An 11,078-nucleotide genomic window follows, 5' to 3' on the forward strand; every position below is an offset into this window, starting at 1 on the left:
AAGATATACGATAAAACTAGAAAGTAGCCCAAAAATTCGATTGTGATATAAAACAAATATTATATATTGAAAAGTATCGATTTGAAGTCTTATAAAAATAAAATTTTAAATATGATTATATATATATATATATATATATATATATATATATATATATACAGGGTCTACCAAAAGTGTGGAAACCCCTAAATATCTCGGAAAATATACGTTTTACAGAAAAGTGTTTCCAACAAAAGTTGTAGGGTTTAAGAAGATCTATATACTGATTCTATCAGTTTGACCTTGGATGGCGTCGTCAAGGTCAGGTCAAGGTCACATTGACTTTTTTAAATGACACCCCCTACATTTGATTGCATATTCTTATAGCTTAATTCAAGAGCTTTCCAAAACACTATAATAATGTTCATTTTTATTAAGTACTTTGCGAGTTATGAGGGTTGAAATAATTTCTTAATTTTACATAAACCATAAAATATCTAGTAAACCATTCATTTTTCGATTATCTTACCTTCATACTTTTATGTACAAAATAATGAAAGGAATCAATTGGTGTAAAGAAAACATACAGTTGTTTTTAAGAAAAAATATGGAATTGTTAATTGCAAATTACATATTTTTTCTTAGAAACAACTATGTGTTTTCTTTACACCAATTGATTCCTCTCATTAATTTGTACATAAAAGTATGAAGGTAAGATAATCGAAAAATGAATGGTTTACTAGATATTTTATGGTTTATGTAAAATTAAGAAATTATTTCAACCCTCATAACTCGCAAAGTACTTAATAAAAATGAACATTATTATAGTGTTTTGGAAAGCTCTTGAATTAAGCTATAAGAATATGCAATCAAATGTAGGGGGTGTCATTTAAAAAAGTCAATGTGACCTTGACCTGACCTTGACGACGCCATCCAAGGTCAAACTGATAGAATCAGTATATAGATCTTCTTAAACCCTACAACTTTTGTTGGAAACACTTTTCTGTAAAACGTATATTTTCCGAGATATTTAGGGGTTTCCACACTTTTGGTAGACCCTGTATATATATATATATATATTAATGCAACTTTCATATAAAATATATTTAACTGTATTCACTGTTAAAAAAGATATAATAATTCAATACTCGAAAATGTATAAAAGTTCTCTCGAAAGTCTTCAAGTTTATGCTTTTTTTCGTTATCATTGGCTTTGTTACTATAAGCAACTGCTATTATATAATTTTATTCTTTTCGAAAAAACATATTTTGATAAACAAGTCACTTCAATAAGACTACAAATTATTAATAATGAAAATTAAATTATTAAGTTTATTTATTTTTTGACTTTTTCCCAAAAATATTTAAATTCATTTCTTTTAAATATAATTTAATTTTAATTTTTTATAATTTTTATAATTTTAATTTTAACTTTTTCAATTTTAATTTTTCAAAATTTTTCTAAAAATAAATTTTATCTTACATGTCCTATGAAATAATTTTAATTTAATTTTTTTTTAATTTTCCTAAAAAAATTAATTTAATTTTAATTTTATTTTTATTTGTCACTTTCAATAATCTTATTTTTTTCTTAATTTTCTAGTAATTTTGATTACTGGTTAAGACATCAAAAACCTAAGAAATTGTGTTCTAAACATAATTTATTATTGCACGTAGATCAAATGAAAAGTACGAAAAATATTTTCTATACCTTACATCTTTTGCTACGTCTTGTGGCCATTTATTATTAGTCACTTATCGTACATCACTTATCAATTCTTCGGGACAGTATTAGACCTATTTTTTGATCCTGATATTTATCTAGCTAGCTCTAGACATTTAGCCAGTTTGAATTTTATTTAAAAGCTAACTATTTAAAAGCTAGGAGAGAAAAGGAATTACTTTGATTAATTATCATCAGCGATAAATATCGCATAAACATAAACATTTTATGCTCCCTTATGATGTGCAATTTTATGATCGTTCCTTATATGTTTATTTGAATTTACTTTACTTTCTTTAGCTAATACAGAGTTAAATTATCGCAAAATCAAAATTGATTAAAATGTTTATAATAACACAATATAATTTATAATAAAATGTAATTTGTAATAAAATAAAATTTATATTAATTTTATAACTTATATAATAATAAACAAACTTTTATATGATTTATTATCACATTACATGTCATTCAATTAATTGATAACTTAACTTTAGTTAAAGCAAGATTTTCTAATTTTGTGAATATAGAAAGATAAGAGTTATAAGAATTAGAATAGAATCAGCGCACATTATAAAAATAAATTATTATGTAAAATTAATAAAAATAATACTTTTTATTAAATAAATTAGATGAATTGGATAATACTTGTCAATTAAAAAAATGCTTTCTAATCTTTTTTATTTTATGGTCTAATTAATAATGTTATTCTTGCAATATACGTGTGTTTGAATCAATCTAATCTATTAAAAGAGCTATTCCATCTAATTCGTTTTAACCCATCCATTGTAAAGCAACAGATTTACCTATAATTCATACTCTACAATCTATATTTATTGCTATAAATTGCTATAAATCCGTTATCTCAAAATAAAAGTTTGTCACTCACTGATACGCAGCAGCGGAGTTGATGATAATAAAACTATGTTGATATATAACACATACAAGTATAATCCAATTATAACACTCAAAATAATTAATATTTTAAAAAATTATTATACGAGTCAAATTTTTTATTTGATGCATAATAATCAGATATATATTGAAATAATTTTAAATTAATAATTTTAAATTCTGTAGAAAAATTAAATTTTTTAAATAGAAAAATATGTGTACAGAATTTATATACACATATAACAATATTTCTCTGTAATATTCTTTTATGTTTAAATTATTCTAATAAACGAATATCGAATTAATGCATGGAGAGGACTTAGGAGTGTTTATATAACAACTAACATACAAATACTCACTCCAGGATTGCTCTGCTGGCCTTTCCTAGATCTTCTTTCCGCAGATTGATTCACTTTTTACACTGGCGAAAAGTTCATTATTATCTGCGGCACTTTCGCACTTTGCACGGCATTTTCGCATTTGAACACGCGACACTTTGCATGACACTTTCGCATTCTCGAAATTCGTAATCGCGAAGCGATCCGTTTTGCACGAGAATCTACTTTGAGTTGAAATAACTTTAAGCAAGGTTACTATCACACAACTTCACTGCTTGAGGGTCGCCGACCGAATAATACAAAGCCGTACCATGTAAACAATAGCGCGCTACGTCGTCAAGGCCGAACACAGTTAATTCCCGTGTTATCGAAATTTCATATACTATAAAATATATATATGTGTGTGTGTGGAAGAGAGAGGTATATCATGTATTTTGCATCTCGTATATTAATTATTAATTAAACGATTAATATATCATAATGCTTTTTATTACATTAATTACTTGATTTTGTAATTTGCTTTTACGCATTCTTATTATGCGATCTCAATCTAAATAGCAAATTAAATTTAAATTAGCAAAAAGTTTCGAAAAACATTTGATTCCAAGCATTGTTAAAGAAGTAATTATTATCCGTAAATATCGCAACAAAGTAATTTATTATTTTTATGCCTATTTATATCACGCGCTTTAATTCTATTTGGAATAATAAATAAATCCTGAAAAATATGTACTTGATAGATAGGTTTAGCATCGCGATATATAATAATTATGCATCGTTTACGAAAAATTCATTAATTAATCGTTAATTATAATGATCATAGCAAATTTACCACGATTTCGAAAAGGAATTCGATAATAAACAGAGAGAAGAAAATCTCATATTATTACCGTCTCGTTCAAGTCACACAACTCGAATGACAACAAGAAGGTTACACGTCAACAGTGTAGCATATCAAGAAAATCGATAGCTTGATGATAATTTATTTGTTATCATCTTAAAGTATTTTCTAATATATAAATTTAATATTTAGGTTTAATATTTAGTTTAATATATAATACTAGTTTAATATTTAATATCTTTTGGGTCTTTTCGCATTTCAAATTAATTTCGATTAGCCAACATTGCATATATAATTAATATTTATTTAAAAAATATAATTTAACTTCGTTTGATCTAAAAATTGTTTGTGTAAATTAATTTAACATTATTTTACATTAAATTTTTATATTTAAAGAAGGCATTTCTTTTTTTAAATTTTTGGACGTTCTAAAATTGCAATTTATTAATATATAAATTAATATATAATATATAAATTAAAATATTAAACTTAAAATATTAAATAATATATGGCATAAAAGGAAATAAATGTACTTTGTAATATTCTAGTATATAAAAAAAAAACATGAAAAATACAGAAAAATTTGTTTTCTGCTTCTCTCCCTATGTATTAAATTTTAATTTTATTTAAATGTAAAATGGTTTTTTAATATAAATACGTATTCGTTGTGTATACGTTATACGTATACATATTTATATTTTATGTATTTTGTATTTGTATATGCTATATACATGTGCGCGCGCAAACATACACATACACACACACACACACACATGTATATATGCATAGCATATAAATATTAAATGTATAAGAATAAATTTTAAAGCTTTTTTATGACATTTCTCTTTTTCACTATTAAATTTAAAAGAAATAAAATCTCTTTGCAAGATTTCATATTTATAAATTTGTTTGTAAAATGTGTTTTGGAGGAAATTTTAAAAATATGTTTAAAATTGACATGTTTACTCTGATAACTAGTGGAAAGACGACTTGATATATCGACTTAATGTATAAACAAGAATGATCTGTTTTCGTCCGAGATCTTTTGTCAAAATAAAGTGATGCAAGAAACTACCGAGTATATTTCGTGTGTACCATCAATACGATGGTATTCTATATGTATAACCAGTAATCAGTTACTATTCTATCTTAAAATCCGTATACGCAGATCGTTATATCTGCGATCAGGAACGTTTACGATAGCGAATTCACAGTATTTAGCATATCTTCAAGCGATGAATATTCCGATGAATATTACTCCTGTAACGGGGTGTACACGCGACGGGGTTTCATCCTCTCTTATTATAGCTGCCACGCCGTTTCTCTACACCGTCGTCCGCGGGATTTACTAATACCAATCCTAGGCACCACTAGATATTCCGTACATTTCAATTCGTGTAATTATCGCTTTTGAACGTACGTCGCGCAAGTTCCCACTTACACGCGAATTATTCCGAAGCTTTTGCGTTACATAGATAATAACACCGCTGCATTCGCATATTCCAATTCGTATCGACGATTTCATACGCAAGGCATTACGCGTTGACTGGCAATGAAATTACACATTACAGTAGTTCCTCACATGTTTCCGGCTGTACACATACATTTCAATATGTTAGGCAGTATCTTAATTTCAATAAATATATATTTGCACGAAATGAAATATTATGAAACAAAGCATGCGGTTAATGTCACTAATGATTACGTTTCGCTCGATTTAGATAAATATTGATGTGTAATTTTTAAACATTTCTTGTATAAGCATGATAAAACTTCTGTAAATTGTTTTTGAAGAAATTTCTACATATGTTTTATAAGATAATTATTATAAATCAAAACTGTAAAATTGATTATTTTCTTAAGCTAAGCAGTTTCTTCAATTCATATATTTAAATAAAGTGACGATAAATTCATACATGTACTTCGTAAAAAAATTTTTTTGATTAATTTAAGATTAATTGTAATCTAAATATAATGAGCAATTTTAAGACAAGAGAAAAAGCAGCTTGCGGGCATCAATTTTTTCTTCATTAATATCTTTTTACATTTATTTTCGTCCTTTAACAACGGTGCGAAGAGTATGCAAACTATTAAAAAAAAAAAAAAAAAAGAAAGAGAGCAAAAAAAACGACGCAGGAAAAAGCAAGTACGAAACAAAATAGCCCATGGAGGATAAATCGATAGATACAACTACGATCATCGATCGCAATTTCTCGATACGAATGGATGAAAGAAGCGCTTCTCATCGTGACGCGGACGAAAATCTCTCGGTCCAAAAGGCCAGCTCTCAACTCGGAAGCAACAAATTGCCACGTCTAACGTAACAAACAGGTTGCGGCGCCTGGTATGTCGGCCACATAACACTCCGGAGTGTTACTCTGCCAGGGCAGGACAAAAAATCATCACTTCAAGTGGCAATTTCGCGACTGTACACTGCATCATGTAGTATACGTAGAAATGTATAGAGAAGCGCGTTCGTATACACGCGCTCGTGCTCACGTGCCGACGACATGTGTATTGTATCCCGTAGACCCGACCCGATGCGCGTTGCATGTCAGCAATAGCCATTTGTCGTTAGAGGGGGCTTGGAACGGGCTATTCGCTTAACATCGAGTCAACAGCAGATAAAACCAGGATCAATTGTCGTCGTATAAATGGCCGATCGGAGTCCAATCTCGCGTAACCTCGCATTAGCTTTTTGCCCTTAACGAAGGGTAACCGCCCTATCTTCTCGAGAAGGCGCGTCGCATTTCTCGGTAGTGAACTCATTTATTTTTTTTCTTTCATTCTCTCCATCCCTTTTCGAGAGCGCTAAAAAGAAGGACGAGAAAGCAGAATCGTTGAATACAATCACCAAGTTTCGCTGGAAAAGAAAGATATACCAGTAACGATGGCGATGAGGAAAGGAACGAGGAGCAAGAGTTACGATCATCACAAACAGTAGTATAAATATTCAAAGCAAGAAGCATCATCGAAAAATCGAGAGGCGACGGAACGTTCCTGCTTCTCGAGAGGTAAAAGCTCGATCTTTCCTGGTTGAATCCATGAATAATGAAGGAGAGCAACTTGTCTCGATAAACGCCTACTTTCTTCAGCGAGAATAATTTTTAATACTGCTTTAATATGGACAGCGAGAATGAAACTTTAGGGATCGTTTGCAGGTTAAATTTGCTATACAACTGAATTCGTAATTTTAAGAAATAAAAACACTTTCAAGACAGTCAATCAGATCGCTGAGTTTTAATATTTCTATTAATTAAAATTTGTATTTTATATCAAACACACATTTAAATTTGTATATTTAATATTTAAATTTAAATTTGAATAAATTTTAGGATTTTTTTGCTTTTACATATAATATTTTTCATTAAAATGGACATAATAAAACAGCATAAATATGGCAATTGCAATAAACTTTTTGAACTGAAACAATCACAGAAAATACATATAATAAGATTGTCATGTATGTCTAAATCTGTCAATAAATGCGCACATTTCGGTAATATATGTTCCATTGAAATTTCTATATTTGAATAACGCAAATTATACATGATATATACAACATGTGTGCAAATAAATGAGATATTCAATGAAAAATATTTTTCGCATGCACTTATTCATGATATTTAGTTGACGAAATATAATTCACATTATTGTATCGGTTGAAAAAATGTTAAAAGAAAATCTTCGATTCATATTCGCAAAAGTTTTATTTCTCCTATCCAAAGATCTAAAGATGTTATAGAAATAATAAAGAAATTGTTATATCGTAAACGAAATCTAGATTTCGAGATATCATAAAAGTACATAGAAGTTCGTTTCCAGATAAAACCCGACTGGATAACATGATAAAAAAAATAAAAGAGATTATCAGCTTTACCCTTATCCTTCATTCAGCAGCAGAGTAGCCTATTTCTACTACAAAAAAAAAGACACATCTATAATGATCCTATGAAAACGAACATTTTATACAAATCGTTACTAAAAACTGCGTTTTTTCTTATAATATATATCAGCGTAAAAATATAAGATAAGAGAAGCTACGTACATGAAGTAAAACAATACATACGGCGGAACAAACTCCGCGTTCACTACTACCACTTGCAATCGCAGACAGGACGACGAAGATGGCACGGAAGTGACACTCTCATTTTTGTTTTATTTCTCGTGCGGTTACGTAGCTACTTCCGCGTGCGCGAGAAGCTGTCTACTTCCACAGCCAGGGATTATATACGCGTACCATTCATGCTGAGAATAGGATGCGCCACGATAAAGGATGTTCGAAATAACATCTTGGCACGAGGCGAACGCTCGAAAATTGACTTACAATTGAGAACTACGCGATCTCTTATCGCTTACATAAGAAGACTACATTTTAGTTGGTTATATAGCATCTTTCGAAAAGCAATATTTTTGACAACAAACGAATAATAATATATATACTAATATATATATATATATATATATATACTACTTACACAGTAATAATATTACTATATATATAATATTTATTCTAATTGTACAATATTAAGAAACAATGTAAAAATCATTGTAATACACAGTGTAATATTTCTTCTTATTTTTATGTAAAATTATTATTTTTTAGATATTTTAATTAACTTTTAAATTAATATTTTATTAAAGTAATACATATTTAAAAATAAATAATCAATATGTAATCATTTAGGAAATTTCTTTTATTCTTAAATAAAACAAATTCCGTTATCATGATAATGAAAATTTGATATATCGATTTTTCTTAAGAAAAATACATTTCGACTCTGTCTCTACAAATATGGTACGCCTGTATATTTCGGTACATCGTTTTGGACAAAGGCTACACGTGTCAAACATGATAGAAAAAGTTCCGATCGTCGAGATTGACGAATTTCGATTTCAGGATGTTGATTTCGCGATATTGCTAGAATGTAAACGGACATATGGTGTTGCCACGATATAACAATGTCGTCCAGAGCGAACAGATGGACGCATCGAAAAAGGAATTTACAGAAAAGATGACTTTTTCTGTGATGCGAGCAATATTTTAGTGTGTTTTTTTCCTTTATACTTAGTCTTGGCAAACTTTCTATCATCCTACCGCAAAGACTTTAATGCTCTCAGCACGAGGAATATCACTTGGCGACCCTTGAGGATAAGCATGCGCTTGAAATCAGAAATGTGTGATTGAATGAAGATGTTAGGCGGATCAAATCAAATATAAAGTAGATTCGCTCATTCCCTCTGCTACACACTTTTTTATTTTCTTTATAATTAAGTTCTTTCTGCGTCTTTACTCCCTCGTTACGTATTCAAAATTATTATCACGGATCATGAATACTTTTTATATTTGTATTATAGATATTATTTTCATAAAATAATCTCGATTAAATATATTTCAAATATACGCAAAGTTTATTAATATATTCTACTAAAATTCACTTATGTAATTAAATTTAAAAAATTAAAATTTCTAGTACTGCAAATTAGAAAACAGTTGTATATATGCGTGTGTGTCTGTATGTTTTCAAACATAAAACCCAGGTTATATTTGATTATTATAATAACACATCACAAAACATATAAAATATATTCTATTTTGATTTTTTTACTTTCATATAATATTTCAGTATATCTGAGATAAATTATAATCTTTTAGCACACTGCATAAACAAAGTAATATATACTACAAAACTTTCATTAGTATATCTCTTCTTTAAAAAAAACAGCTATAATACTATAATAATAGTTAAAAGCATTATACGGCTCAGCTCATAATGCTGCAAAAATCCGTCGAAAAAATAAAATGACAATATATTACTTGTGATAATATCTCACAAAAAAAATCTCGTGATTGAATTAAAAAAAGCACAATCATTATCGTGAATAGCTCTTCATATTTATGAAAATACGACATTAGACAATTTGTTGTAACTTATGCGTTAGGTAAATGTTCATCCGACTCAAAACATTTTACGTTACTAAAGATTTAGAAGCATTATTCAATTTATAAATCAATATTTTCTCGATCATTATTAGCTCGAAATAAAGCACAAGAAAAAATGAAAATGTAAGCTTGATTAGTTGATGTATCTCAATCAAAAATTTATTAGAAGACAAAAATAATCAATCAAATATAAAAAAAACGACTTTTATGTAATATTACTTCACGTATTATACTTTTTGATAAATTATTATAGCAAACTATTCTGTGATTATATTTAATCTTCAAACAGTAAATAATAAATATAAATATTTCTTAATATCGAATCTTCCCATTATTTCTTTATAAAACATTTTTTAATAAATGAGACATATGAACTTTTAGTCAATAGAAATGTGCGCTAGGATCATATATTTGCATTGAAAGATATATTATTTAAAAAAATTAAATAATAAATAAGAAAGTCAGTCATAATAAATAACTCAAGACTAATACTTCATAGTGTGAAACAATGTGCGAAACGTTTTACACGAAGAATTACATTCATCCTCGTTACAATTTCCACTATTACGAAATAACATCCTATTTTCATTTATCAACAAGGAAAAGATACTAATTACATGTCGAACGAAAATGAAAAACACTTTGAAAGCGTATAAATACATAATATTATTATTCTTTAAGGCAAAGAAACAAGAAATGTTTTCTATGAGATGCTAATTAGTTTTGGGAGAATTTCTGTATAATATTGTCCTTGTTTTTTAATCTACAATGTTTGCATATATAATTTTAGCTTCGCAATGAATTGCGCAAAAATATTGACAAGATTCGGGATAAATAAATTATTTAAAAAAAATAGATAGGCTATAGATAAGATATAGATATTGTATTATACTCTATATACAGTCAAAGCCAATATGAAACGCAAATATCCATATGCAAGATTTACACGATTTAACGAAACCAAACGGAACGAAAATCAAACTTCTTTAATTTGCGGTTATGCGATTTATATATAGAGGGAACGTGAATATATGGATGCAGAGCACACAAAATCGAAACCTGACCATTTATCCGTACAACTTCCCATTCCAATGGGTTCTTAACGAGTCGCTAATCCTACGTCTCGTTCACCTACTACAAGCGCTGCTATTTGAAAGTTTGCTTTGCGTTAAATATTTCGGCGGCTGTCGAAAAAACATTGCTTTGAGAAAGTTGAAGTAAACGACATAGGGTGAGGTCGCTTCGCGGGGTTACAGGGAAAACAGATGGAAAAAGTTTCGAGTTAAGCCTCTGATTAACGGGAAATATGTCGGGGAGTTGTCGAACGAAAACCAATTAAATAGAAAGTGAACCTTAGCT

The sequence above is a fragment of the Camponotus floridanus genome, unplaced genomic scaffold, assembly GCF_003227725.1.
Source record: "Camponotus floridanus strain SB8 unplaced genomic scaffold, Cflo_v7.5 scaffold73, whole genome shotgun sequence".
NCBI classification, from domain to species: Eukaryota; Metazoa; Arthropoda; class Insecta; order Hymenoptera; family Formicidae; genus Camponotus; species Camponotus floridanus.